Source organism: Nicrophorus vespilloides, unplaced genomic scaffold (genome assembly GCF_001412225.1).
Source record: "Nicrophorus vespilloides isolate i.1.1-1 unplaced genomic scaffold, Nicve_v1.0, whole genome shotgun sequence".
NCBI classification, from domain to species: domain Eukaryota; kingdom Metazoa; phylum Arthropoda; class Insecta; order Coleoptera; family Silphidae; genus Nicrophorus; species Nicrophorus vespilloides.
In genome coordinates, this window is record NW_017096042.1 from 177,526 (window position 1) to 191,905 (window position 14,380).

Consider the following 14,380-nt stretch of genomic DNA (forward strand, 5'->3'; position numbering starts at 1 on the left):
TATTTTGAACAGAGCTTTCTCATGATCAAATGTTCATACAAAATGGTGAATACACAGCCATCTAATATCTTCAAGGTGTCAGCTATGTCACGAAACTTCAATTTACAATCGGATAAAACCATTTTGTGGAATTTTTATGTTTTTGCAAGAATTGCCGAATTTGGGCGACCAGAGTGTTCAGCGTCATTTGTGTCAGTACGACCGACTTTAAAATCAGCAAACTACTTCTCTAGAATTTGTCTTGACGAGAGAAGAGTTCCCATAACACTTATCAAACAATTCCTTGCTTAAACAGTAATTCTTCCCAACAAAAATCAATGTTTTATCAATACAAGAAATTCAGTTTTCCATTGTTTTGAAAATTACAAAAGTAGAGTCACTAAAACCACTATATCTTATGAACTAAACGTCAGATTGTCATGAAATTTTGACAGGCGTTGTCTGAAGGTTGGTACTTCTTAAAAATTATATGGATTTGTCTATAGAGGTGTCATCCTACAAACTTATTGAAAGCGGTGTTACATGAAAATGTTTTACCAATTATAACTAAAATCGGACAAATGCTAGAATTATTTCGTCGATTCTCAAAAATGAAGTTCTTCAATAGTAATTTTTTTTATTGATTTAAATAATAAAATTTCGCTTTCAGAAGATAAATTTAACATTTTTAATATAATAATATCTATATTATTCTCTATACAATTGGCCGTAGAAGTGCACTTGATTGTACATTACCTAATGACTCTAAGCAAGGAATTCAAATCAAAATTAATTTTACGTATTCTATGTACGCTCAAAATTTTCAAATGTTGTCCAATTTGTATACAATCGTCTAGAATTTAGAAATATACATCAATAAGATAATTTTAATTTATTTTAGTTGAATTAATCTGATGTTACTAATACTATTGTCTGAAAATGTTATATGAAATTAAAAAAAGAATGATTTAGATACGATTTGACTATTGCGTGCACATTTTTATTTTCAGTAAGAAGAATTTAAAAAAATGTTTTTTTGGGTCTGGTAATGTATTTTTTGAAGTAAAAGTGTATATGTTTATTGATTCTTGTAAATGTATTGAATTTGTCTTATAACTTAATATTGAATTGCCTTTTTGCACACAAAAAATTCAATTATACTTTAACCGGTTTTTACTAAAAATACACCGGTAAACAAAAATCACGTTAACAAATAGAGGAACTCTGCTATAAAGCATATAGAAATATCTATGTAATGTATATTTGTAAAGAGTGCTTTTTTCTTCTCGAAAACAATATTTTTAATTGGAACAGACGTGAATTGCCATTAAGAAACAGCAAACTTTTCTCAAACCGAAATTGCCAAAACAATTACAGTTTATAGCCTGAAACAATATAAGAAACATTAGAAACATTTCGAAAGGATAAATGTTTTTCTATTATAATAAAGATTTATTTTTTTTTGTAAAAATAATAAAATTAATTATTCTTTACATTGTAAGTTTAAAATGTTTACAATTTATCAATGTTAAAATAATAAATTTTCTAGTAAAATTCAGTAAAAAGTTGAATTGCTCTAGGTGAGGCTCGAACTCACAACCCCGGCATTGCTCACGACTACTGCCTTATAAGTACCGTGCGCTAACCAATTGCGCCACTAGAGCTGTGTTTCGACAAAAAAAATATTGTCGTATAAAAACCGCAGCAACTTTTCCGCCTTCGCTAAAAGCACACATTGATAATAGTGGTAATATATTTTGAAAATTGCATAACATTTTATAAAGTTTCGATGAAAATGTTTTTGTTTTTTTTTTTAAATCGTTAACGCGTGTATTTTAAACAAACCATTTCACTGTTTTCAATTACTTTGCATCCGATATTTATACAGTCAATAATATTTTCACTGCGACCGTTCGGTTATAATTTGAACAATTTATTTAATTTTATTGTAATTCCTGTATAACTCTTATCGAGTTTAATAATATTAATATGTTGCAGCAATAAAAGTTTTTAATTAGTTGTATATTTCATATATTATGTATGCAGTCGATTTTCAAGGATTCGCAATTACATCAAATTGGGTTAATTTCCTATGTTATTATTTTTATTGCGTTTCACGGCTCTGTATAATCGTCCTGTTTCGCATTCATTTTATATAATCCCGGATCGATTCGTAGAATATTTCAGGAGGAATAATAAGCTCGCGAGTTATTAACATGTAATAACTGTTTCGCGCAAGATTGTGATTATATAAGTATACGCTACCAACACACACACTATATACACCTATACACAAATACATGCAGAGCGGCAAACTTTAATTGCGTTTCGCCTCGGCAATACATTACTTAAATTTCTTACTGAACTACAGTTTTATACCAAGTTTACAGCTCATTCGACTTAATATTAACGAACTCATTGCCTTCCTCCGCATAGCTTCTAGTTACTTTTTATTTGTTGCTTTGTGAAAGGAAAAACACGGATAATTTCAAAACGCAATTTAATGCGATGCGCGGATTCGGTGCTGCGAATGAATTATTTTAATTAAAACATCATTTTCCGTTTTTGTAATTAAAATTCGACGATTGAGATTATCAATTCATCGAATCCGTACGTCACCTGCTGCTGACAGCGTCCGGAATCAACGCAAAACCAATTTCATAATTTATCACAGTCGATACATTTATTATGTTTGTAGTTAAGCTTTTTTTAATTATCTGTGTCAGAGTTAATGTTCAAAATGGTGCACATTCAATATTTTAATTTATTTTACAATCATGCATATTGACAATTATTGTATCGACAGTATTGTTCGATACTCTTATATAAGTACCAAAATCAAAGGAGTTGTGTATTTTGAGCTGCATCCAAGGATCTAAACGATCAATTCAGATTTTTACTGGAGGAAGTAATCAAAGAGAAATGGACAGAATTGGCAAATTATTTTCTACCAAAATCCTCACGCATCTTTGGTAACTCGTGGATAACTTTTAGATTTTGGTTGGAAAGTGATGTCACATCTCCCATACAGCCCTGACTTTGCATTATATTGCCATTTATTTAAAAGTTTAAAAAACTCTTTGAATAGTAAAACATTGACTAATTATGATGACCTGAAATTGCACTTTTTCAGGTTTTTGTAAGTTTTATGAGTGTGGAATCATGAAGTTGCCAGAAATAAGACAAAAGTCATCGGACTAATTTATATTCTTTGTATACAAAAAAGAGTTTTATTTCACACTAATGAAAGTACTATCATCATCTAAAAGTTGTCTTTTGCGTGCAAACAATTAAGCCAATCAATTGAAATTATAATATTGAGATGTTTGACAACGATTTTCGAAAAGATCTTTAGACAAGAACACAATGAGATAGATCTGAAAGCAGAAGAAACTAATTTGATTTCGTAAAATAGAAGTCATTGATGAATCTGATAATGTAAAATGAATTATGTCATTTAAGAATGGAATTAAAAAACATTTTTTTCTTTTATAGTCAGACATTAGAATATACTACCATGTAAATGAGCTTACCAAAATGTTATTAAAAGTTTTACGAAAAGCGATAAAAAAAATATCCATGTAATTTACTTCGGTGAATTTTTTTTTGTAAAAATACGGTGACATACTAAGGATGCAGTAGAAAAAGTCTGTTCATTTACGTTGAAAGTGTGCGATTTGCATCATTTTTTTTACTTCATATAAAATGCCGTTAATAATTTAGGGTTGAATGGGGTGAAGGTAATTTCTTAATGGATGCGTATAGAGGGAGAAAAAAAGAGGGCTTATGACGGAGAGGATAATTCTGGCTGCGATAAAAAAAAGGTGCATTTGGAGGAATTGGGCTGGCAAAGAAATTTGGTGGAAATGATTTTTTATAGCCTCCTGGGTCTTCGGAGAGTTACAAGCACGGTAAATTGTAGGAAGTGGAGATGTGTGAAAGGATGTGGAGGAGGAGATGCAGCGCGTCGGGAGGAACGCGCAGAATGTCGGAAAATGCTGAAAGGCTGACGGAATTAGGGAAAGTATACAGGATTGGCGGACTGCACTCCAGGGAATCTCGTGAGATAGATAGAGTAGCTGGTAAAAGGACCCTTTGTGCATGCACAACTATCAGGATTACGTAAACGAATAACATGAAATGTATAGGTATATTGCGTACGTATTCCTATATATATATATATACGTATTGATTGATAGATCTGAAACTTTGCGGAGAGATAACTTCTCAAAGATAATATATGCATCTTCCAATATCAGATAGTAGCAGTCAAATTTATAAAAATATCATTATTTTGATATTTTAGAAGGTTCCAATAGAAACGATGATATTATAAACTAAAATATCATATAATTATTGTTATACCCTAAAATAACTTAGTTACGTAAATTTATTTGAATTTTTATTGGTTATAAATGTCGGTGGTTTCCTTTAGTCTGTGATTCAGATCAATAAATCTGTATATTGATATTTTATTTGTCATACGTATCATCTATTTCGTTGTATTGTAGTCGAATTTGTATGTAAAAGTTGTCCCAAAAACAAATGACATTTTAAATTTGCCTCCATTTTTTTCGAGGTACAACCAGAGTAGCGATTTTTATATGCTATTATTAGTAAACTTTGAGGTTAAGTTATAGAAAAGTATACGATCGAATATCGAGTAGAAATTGTATAAAAGCACTTAAAAAATGGTGAACATTTTACGGAAACTGTTTGTACATTGTTTGATCATCATAATGCTCCTACTCGTAACATTGAATTGCTCGCCAAGATCATGTGAACCCAAAAAAAAAGTCTAACGGTTTCAGACTTTTTTTTGGGTTATCTTAAGGATAGAGTGTACATCAACAAACCAGTATCTCAAAAATGAAATTTTATACAACATTACCAAAATTTCTCAGCAATTATGACGTGTTATGGAAAATTTCATCAAAAGAGACAAGGGCGATCATTTGTAAGATGTATTGTATCACACATAACCAAAATTATTATCAATTATCAAATAAAAAACGTGTTTTATTAAAAAAAAAAAATCAATTCATGTTGGGATAACCTTTATATTGTTCTGTTATTTGTATTTAAAAGTTGGTACAACCTTTATATTTTTTACGTTATGTCATAAAATTACACTTGCATAATAAATTATACAATATTTGACTGAAAATCTCTTTTACGTGATTTAATCAAACTGAATGAATCATTCCATAAATATGTAATTAAGATACGGCTTTCAATTGAAAAATGTCAGGGGGATGTTATAATTAATAGTACATCCAATTAAGTCGGATCCCGCAAACAATTTTTCAACAAAAAAAAAATATAATAAAAACGCGTGATTTTATACAGCCCTAACCCTCTCCAACAAATCAGAGCAGGCGAAATTGACAGACGGCCCCGGAATTTATGATTTCCATTAATCCGCGCGCCACCCCCCGCACCAGCAAAACTCAATTAATGAAGACACTTTTAAAAATTAATCCTCCCCCAAAATCTGGCGGTAATAGGGGGGAAAGGGCTTTATTCAATCATCCCATCCCACGCCGATATTTCAATAACCCTGTGTGATCGGCCTACATGCATGGCAAGTACCCATCCGGGAAATGATAGATAACTTATCCGCGATCTGTAATACCTCTCTGGTCTCTGCAGTCCAGATTCGCGCACACAATGCGTTCTTCACGCTCCATCGGCCCAACCATAATTAACGTGTTGGTGTCTGGGGTCCAATAGCATCCCTTATCGCCAATAATTCTTTGTTTTTCTCCCTTCGATCGTTTTTTTTTTCCTGTTTGGTTTGCCCATCTGCTCTGGTTTTTGGATTAGTAATCGTTAATAAAAATCAGCAAAATGCGCGCGAGATATCATATTTTTAATAGAATTCCATATAAACGTTATTGTGGATCGGACCCCACTTGATTTTCCTGATAGAAATCGTGACCTGAATTTGTTATTTCCAACGTCCTGTCGGACCGACACGGACGCACAGTTTATTTTATTTTTTCGTATTCATGAAATAGCCAGCAAAAAAAGGAAGAAAATGGAAAACAAAGTTATTCTATAATTCATTTCATTAATATAGTGGAACCAAGACTGAAAAACTTTTTTTTTCAGTCTTAATTTGAAACTTTTGTATACAATTTTGTTTGAAAATTAAATATTTCATTTAATATTCGATAAACAACAGGTTGTTTAAAATTTCATGAACAATCCTAGTGGTATAGTAACAAAATTTACATTATATATCCAAATATTTAAATATTAAATTTCAAATACAAATAATACATTTTTTTATATAAAATGCTTGTAGTTAAAACCAAAATCAAGGAAAATTACATTGAGTAGTTAAGTGGAAAATCAGTATAATAAATATGATGTAATAAAATTATGCATTTTGTATCTAATTTATTGAAAACAAAACAACATAAAAATACTAAATCACAAAATTGATATAATTGCAATATAAATAATCCATAAGCAAGCTAACATCAGTTTCGTCAAGATAGAAATAGCACAAGATACCATCATCGGCTAGAGAATCACCCAAACCTACTGGCTACGGAGCTGATGCATACTGCAGATCATCATCGCAAGACTTACCCAACCGATTTTAATAATCAATAAATCAATGTTTGCAAGTGCATAAATTATTATTGTATATGTGAAGTGGGGTTTCTGGATCATTTCTTCATTAAGTATTATAGTGTCTTTTTTTTTATTTTTCTTTTTACCACATTCAAAAAGCTTGATATCTATGTCAGATAGATTGCTTTAATAATAAAAAAAAACTTCTCAAATAACATGTCGATACGAAATTTTATACACATCTTTGTACTGCATTTCATTCATTGGTTGTGCATTGTTTTTCGTTCTTCGTCGATTTTATTTGGAATAATACGAGACGGAATTTTCTACACATTTTTAATGGATTTTTACTTCGTTTATTTCATCTCATTTGTTTAATATTATATGTCCGAATCGAAGTAGCCAAACTGAGAGCCGCATGCAGCTCTTTAATAGTTTTGTTCTGGTTCAACAAATTTATTTTTATGTCGTGTAAATTTATTCACAATCTGTTCTTCAATGTGAACATTGAGTAAATTTAAGATCGCGGATGACATTAGACAGGTAATCTTTCCTGGTGGATAGTTACCATTATAAAGATTTTTTTATTTTAATTTGTAGGTTGGCTGTCGTCTTGTAGGTTAACTTCAGTAGTATATTGATGCTCTGCGATTTCATTATTTCCTTTGACTGTGAATTTACTGCTATCCTTAACACTGTCATTGTCCATCGACTTGGCCGAAGGTCCACATGCTGAACCTCATCATTTGACTGTCCATCTGTGATGAACGATGGCCCTATTGCTACAAGTACCGAGAGGGTTCACAAAGGGCCTGGATTGACTAGAATTTGAACCTGCGCCACTAGCACGTGGGTAGGGCGACTTAACCATTCGGTTATTAGTCATAATAGTAACGCCTTATATGGGTAATTTACGTCATATATTAGAAATAAAATATATAATAGACTATACAGGTATCCCCGACTCACGAACTCCCGGACTTACAAACAAAATTCTAAAAGCTTTAACTTGTTACAAGGAGATATATAGTGATAAAAAAATTCATTAATAAAATATAATATTTTTGGAAGATGTACTATCTGTTTTGTTGTATTTGTTTCTTTTGTCGTTTTTTATTTAATAATTGTTATGTCTACATTAAAAAGCATTTGTAAATAAGTATTGAGTTTATTTTAGTCTATTATTTCAAATTTATGTAGTCAGTAATACGGAATTTAAAATATATAAAAGTAAAAACATGGTAAAGTGTGGTAAAAAAATAATATTTAGAATTTTTTTAAATTCTCCGACTTACGAACAACTCTTTGGAACGTAACTAGTTCGTAAGTTGGAGGATACCTGTATATTATTTATGATTGTGTATATTACAACATGAAATAATTTGTTCATAATAGTTTAATTATTGCCATTATAATTTATATATTTGTGTATTTTCTTATGAAGAGTGGCGCAAATTTCTTAGAACGTGTCTGTATATAGTATATAGTGAAAGTAAAGATGTGAAAAGTACAATTTTGAAAAACGGAATAGAGAATGTGATCTAATGAGGAAATGCAATCTGAATTTACTTTTTCGTTTCCGTCCTATTAAACGGAATACAAAAATGCTTGAGGATGGAATCAATTTGATAAGGGGTGATTTACATATTCTGGTGGAAATTAGGAGAAAAATCTTGATCCTGGAAGGGTGTATTAATATAATCCGGACGAAAGAAGAAGGAATTCAGCTGCGACTCGGCTGCGCTCTCTCCCTTATCTCTAATTCTTTCGGAAAGTGTGAGCCGTTAATTAGAGAAGAGACCGAGGACTTTGCCTTCTCCTCCATCCTCTTTTCCCTTTTCACTCCCGTCGCCCTTTAACGCCCTCATCCATTTTCAGAGCGCCGGACCTGAAATTTGTATTTTCCCCGTGCATGTCTATTTATAATTGGCTTGCCTTGGATCAGAACTTCTAATTCGCATCCGAAACTTTAAATTAATAAAATCCACTGTAAATACGTGTGTACGTCGCCATCATCCTCTAACGTCGCAACGTTTCCTTCCGAAGGCGTCTCTTATTGCGATGGAATTATTAGATTAAAGTGCTTTAATGAATAAATTATTGTATTTGTTCGAGAGCTTTGCTCTAACTTTAATGAGACTAAACGACGAAATAAAGGCTATTTCTTTATATTTTTTATTTTGTTTGCTCAACGTTCTTCAAGAAATATTCCAGACGGAAAGCTCATTTTCGTATACATTTACATAACGATCTAAAGAAAATTGTTATTTGTGTCTTATTAATAAACATTAAACAACTAAATAATTCATTGAAATACGCGAATAAATAAACAATTTCGTAAAAATATCTTTCTGAATTTGCTTGTAAAGCTTCAAATTACTTAAAGAGCAAATAATATATTTATTCCATCAAATACCAATGTTGTTTAATGTACATTTAGTTGATATTTTTTGAGTAAACACGATATTTGATATGAGAGAAATATATCTGTCAATATAATGTTTTGTATATATGTCCGTTTGACTTTGATAAATTAATGTCTTTCTATAAAATTTAATTATTTTTTTAATCGTTATTAAATATATATCTAATTTTGAAAAATATTGTTTGCGAATTTTATAAGAGAAATATTGACTGTAAATATAAATTAACTTGAGACAGGAAGTTTTTTTTTCTTGTGTGCCTGACGCAATTACTACTTTAATTAATACACAAGAAGCATTTCTCGCCATAGCCGTCGTCCTTTTCATTCGGGATTGGTCTGGGAAGAAAAGGTCGTAAGAGGAATTGAGGAAAAAAATATGGTGGCAGGAGGCGGGATGCAGAAGGACGAGAGCAAATAAAGAGCAAGCGACCTTAGGTCGCGGCCAAAGAAGCAACGTTATAAATCAAGTAAAGTTAAGTGAAAGAAAGAAATAAACTGGTGGAAGGAAAAAGTTTCGAAAAGTAGGTGGGAGACGTTGAAAACGAAGAGAGAAAGAGAACGCGAACGATGGTGCTGCATCAAGAAAAAGGAGGAAGAGAAGAAACGGGAATTAGTCACTTGCTGCAGAAAGGACCTCCAGGACCCGCACGATCCGGATGGTTCATTAGTGCGTATCCAGAGGACCGGGTTTCGGTTTTCTTTCCGGTTTTCGCATAGGATTTTGTGTTTATTTCCGTCCGCAGAGCTCCGAAATTTTGTATGTAATTTATGAGGCCGGACGTTGCGAAATGAATTATACCACCGCAGCGGAGCCGTACCAACAACATATTACTATTAACGCAATTGGCTCCCTATAATTCCATAAATAATTATATAAAATATTTTAATCCGAATGTTACAACACCCACAATGCTGCAACTTTTTTCCCACCGTAAATACCGATCGAGCAGCGGCATTAGTTCAGCTTTAAACCCACTTTATTTATTTCCAATTCAATTGTTTTATTTATTTTTTAGCCACGCAACGAAAATGTTTTGTTTAACATTAATTACCTTGTGCAACATCGAATCGAGATGACCGAAAAACGGTAAATGAAATAAACACATGTATTCGAAAATTATTGTTCTTTTGGTTAAACTAATATTAACCCTTTGCGGATAGAGCAATTTGATGTACGCGTTCAGAATTAAGAAAAATTGGACGGATATATCCGCCGGTTGCTCTCAAATGGTTAAAACAATTCAGCAGCAAGTGAAATATTTATATATAAGGTGTCCCAAAATTCACACAAGAAGTAATTTTGATTGATAACATAGGTTTTCAATTACAAATTGTTATTGTTATTATTGATTCATAATGTCTAACATAAGCTCGCTAAGTTGACATTAATTCATTTGTTTCTGAAAAAACAAAAGCTGTTTCTCAGTGTGTTAAAGTCTAATGATATTTCATGTCAAATTTCAAGAAGATCGGTAAGAATGGATAGGAGAAAATGCAAGATTAATGATGTAAGGTTGATAGAAATTCCACCACCAATACTGCAAAAATTTGTTTTGCCATTCTCTACGGATTTCGACGTCAACTCAAGCCTATGCAAATTTTTCAGGAACGCCAAAATACATATGTAGTGAATGCATCATCCCTTGTGACTATTTCCAAGTGGTTTAAAAGATTTCAGACCGAATATTTTTCTGTGGAGGACGAAACTCGTGAAGGTTGCTCGAAATCTTCGACCGACGATACAAATGTAGCCTTGGTGAAGGCAAACATCCATGAGCGACACAGGAACTGGTAGTTGATGAACTGAGCTTGAATGCCATGGCTTTGTCGAAGAAATCCGCTCGATGAGGTCCATGATTTTTAAATGGCATCAATGAAATTCGTCTAGCATCTTATTCTACCTACATAGCGCCATGTGATTTCTGGCTGTTTCCGAAAATTAAAAAAAAAATGAATCATTAATTAAAAGTTGAAAAACTCCAAAACGCCAACTCCAGCCAACTTAGCGAACTTTTATTAGACCCCACGTATATAGAGTAAATGGCTTCCACGGCTTTGTTGGTACATATGCACTCTTTTGTCCAAATTTTCCATGACCTTTTTACATAAATGTGGCTGAATTTTTTTGATACAGCGCTCAATTTCCTCCTTCAAGGTGTGGGTGATCGTGATCTTGTTGTCAAAAACCCCCAAAGAAAACTAACGGCGTTAAATCGAATGATCTGGGAAATGATTCATGCTGTAATTGAATTGTGTCTCGGGCTGTATGGCATGTGGCACCGTCTTATTCAAACTACGTGTCGTCCACATCCATATCTTGTAATTTAGGCAATAAAAAACTGGATTATCTAATTGATCCAGTCTCATTGATTTTGTACGATAAATGCGAACTGTAGTTGCCAAACCTTCATTATAAATAAAATAATTACAATTTGCAATTAAAAACATTTGTAATCTTTCAAAATTATTATATCAATTATTTTTTATTCTATTTTAAGTTATTCTTTTTCCATTTCCAGATGATAATTTTTAATTGAAATCTGACACGTACGTAAAATATGTTGAAAATACTAGCTGCAAACAAAATTATACTTCAATAAGTTTGTCGAACCGTGGATTAGAAGATAAATTTTCTAAAAAAACTCATACTAATTATAGCTGAATAGCTAATTGAGTTTGATTACAGAGTATACTTACATTTAAGTTAACATCAGGGTATTGATTGGAATTAATTGAGGTGGATGATTATTACTTTTGTTGTGAGGGAATTGAAGAACGAACAATGGAAGCAACGAAGGTTCCTTCTCGGCCGACAACAACACGGCAACACGGTACAGTATATTCGGTATTCTATTATGATCGACCCACATCCGATATGAATATTTGAACCGGAAGAGAATACCGTGCAGACGCAGCTAGTGTATGTGTGTGTTTGCAAATTTAATTCTGTAACGCAAGCTATCCGAAAAATTTGCGAAAATAATCCCGAGAGAAAATCCGAGCGAAAACCATGAATTCCGGGACTAGTTTGAATATTTGAATAATGGAATATTAAGTTCTAATCGCATCACGAAGCAAATTATAATCTGCGACTGGAGGAGGCGGAATCGAATTAGCGACACGCTTAATTCGAAACTATTTATTTTCCTGTCTTTTGTGTAGAGGCGCTGGGTAATTAGTTACGTTTCCGAATTGCTCTCGCACTGCACCACTACTACCAACCCTTCCCCCGCTCGTCCATTAAGAGGATTTTGACCCCCTACCAACAATTCCCTTCCACCCCTTTACAACAGCATGAATCTTGGCGAGAGCCGAAGAAGCAGAACCGGTGTTGCCTGCACCAGCTCGAGGAAGAGCAGTCGCTTCATAAATATTCAAGCAAATGCAAGTGCTTCAGGAGAAAATAAAACGCTCATAGTCCACCTCCTCGAGCTCTTGCACTTGCCTCTTTCATATATTCAAGTGTTAATTTAAGTAAATTACATCGGCTACAATATTTATAGTGCAAACTTTGCCGTTGTGCGTTAATTTTATCTCTCTTTATTCCGTTTGGTTTCTCATCGTTCTTCTCAATTCCTCTTTTTATTCTGTTTCTTGTTCTTTTGGCCGACCGAAACGAAACGCTGCACCAAATTAAAATTCCAATTTGCATTTCCGCAGAACTTCAACGGAACGTATAAAAACAAACTTTAAAACAGGAAATGCACACGCGTATGTGATGCTAACTAATCCATGCTTTCGGGATTAATCTAAAGTCAGTTCATCAGTTTCAGTATAAAAAAAAAGTCGACATGGAATTGAATATACAATTTTACACAAGGATTTGAATTAGTTTCGAAACAAATATTTAAATGAAAATATTTGTTTAATAATTCATTATTAACATTATTTTTTATTAACATTTTTTTAAATAATTACAAAAACTAACTTAAACTAATTAAATTATGGCTATTACATGTCTTATATATACAAGAAATATGATTTAACCATTTTTAAGTTTGAAATTGTATATTTATATAATTATAAAAAAATATATACCCTTATAGAATTTTAATTAATTTTCTTTGAAAAATATATTTCGATTTCATACAGATATTTAGTTATAAACTAATAAATTAATTTTAAACTAATAATTTTCCTGTAAATTTGCTAACGTTGTACTACTTGTATAATATAAGATTAGTTTGTAAAGTAACAAAGTTTACATTTTGACGTATACACAATGTGAAATTTAATAGATAAGTTTTGTAGTTTATTTTAATTACGACAAACTGAAACTTTTTCGTTTCGATAATGCTAATATTTTTCTATAAACTTGAATAGATTATTGAGTTAATCAATAAATAATTTAAAAATATAATTTCCTAGTCGATATAAGTATATGAACTACTCTCTCAATACAAAAAATGTATGGTGCGCAGAAATATCTTCCACATTACAAAGGGGGATTAAAAAAAATGGTACAAGACAGAAATAACCATTACACTGGTTGCTTGTTTTGGAAATTTTTCCTTTCAATTCAGCACAATTTTGATCAAAATTGCCATTTTGTTAGAACATCAGGTGTCACTTATTTTTTCTGTAAATTATTTTTGTCATATGCAAATTATTTGCATCCCATTTCTTTATTAGTTGTTTAATAACCAATTATTTAGAAATAAAAACTAAAAAAGTGCAAGATAATATTATTTATATTGTTTTGTAGTTTTAAGATTATGATGATATGATTTAAATATATTTGAAATATTAAAATATTGTTATGAAATTATATGATAATTAAATCTGAATTATTTAGTTTTAACTATTTTTTTGTGCTATTTAAAAATTATTTACAAAATCTGGAGTAAACTTTTCGTATTTAGCTAATTGGAAAATCAGTGAACTTAGTATTTTTTTTAAATACATTTCCAAATTACCTAATATAGTGGAACCTCGCTTTACAAGCACCTCGCATAACGAGAATTTCGCTGAATTGTAAGAAAAATTACTCGCTTAACGAGCGACGTTTCGCATAACGAGTGTCGATGAGAAGAGAAGTCCCAGATTGTGCGCCTGCTACATCATTTTTAAAACTTGTGTACACATATTATGTGTATTTTTGTAATATGTTTCACTATACCAGTAAAAACTCGTTAAATGTTTTAAAATCTATAGGGAGATAAGGATTTATGGGGGGTTTCAATATTGTCTAATAAATTCATAGCTAGTGTAATGAAATAGAATTTATAAGTGTGTAGTAATTTAAAAGATATATAAAAGATGAAGCTGTTTTAAAATAGTAGACTAAAATATGTTAAATGCACTTTTCAGGTGTAAAGAGAATCAATAAAGTTAGTGAATGATAGAGCGACTGGGCGAGGTTGTGCGAGGAAGAGACGAGGCTGCCAGCAG

At 31.8% G+C, this 14,380-nt stretch overlaps 1 non-coding gene across 1 annotated transcript; it reads right to left on the reverse strand.

The window, feature by feature from the left end:
• Positions 1–1,551: 1,551 nt before the first annotated feature.
• On the reverse strand, positions 1,552–1,643 carry Trnai-uau. The gene is given in 2 exon segments: positions 1,552–1,587; positions 1,606–1,643. It is a non-coding gene; the product is annotated as a tRNA-Ile (tRNA).
• Between the last annotated feature and the right edge of the window lie 12,737 nt (positions 1,644–14,380).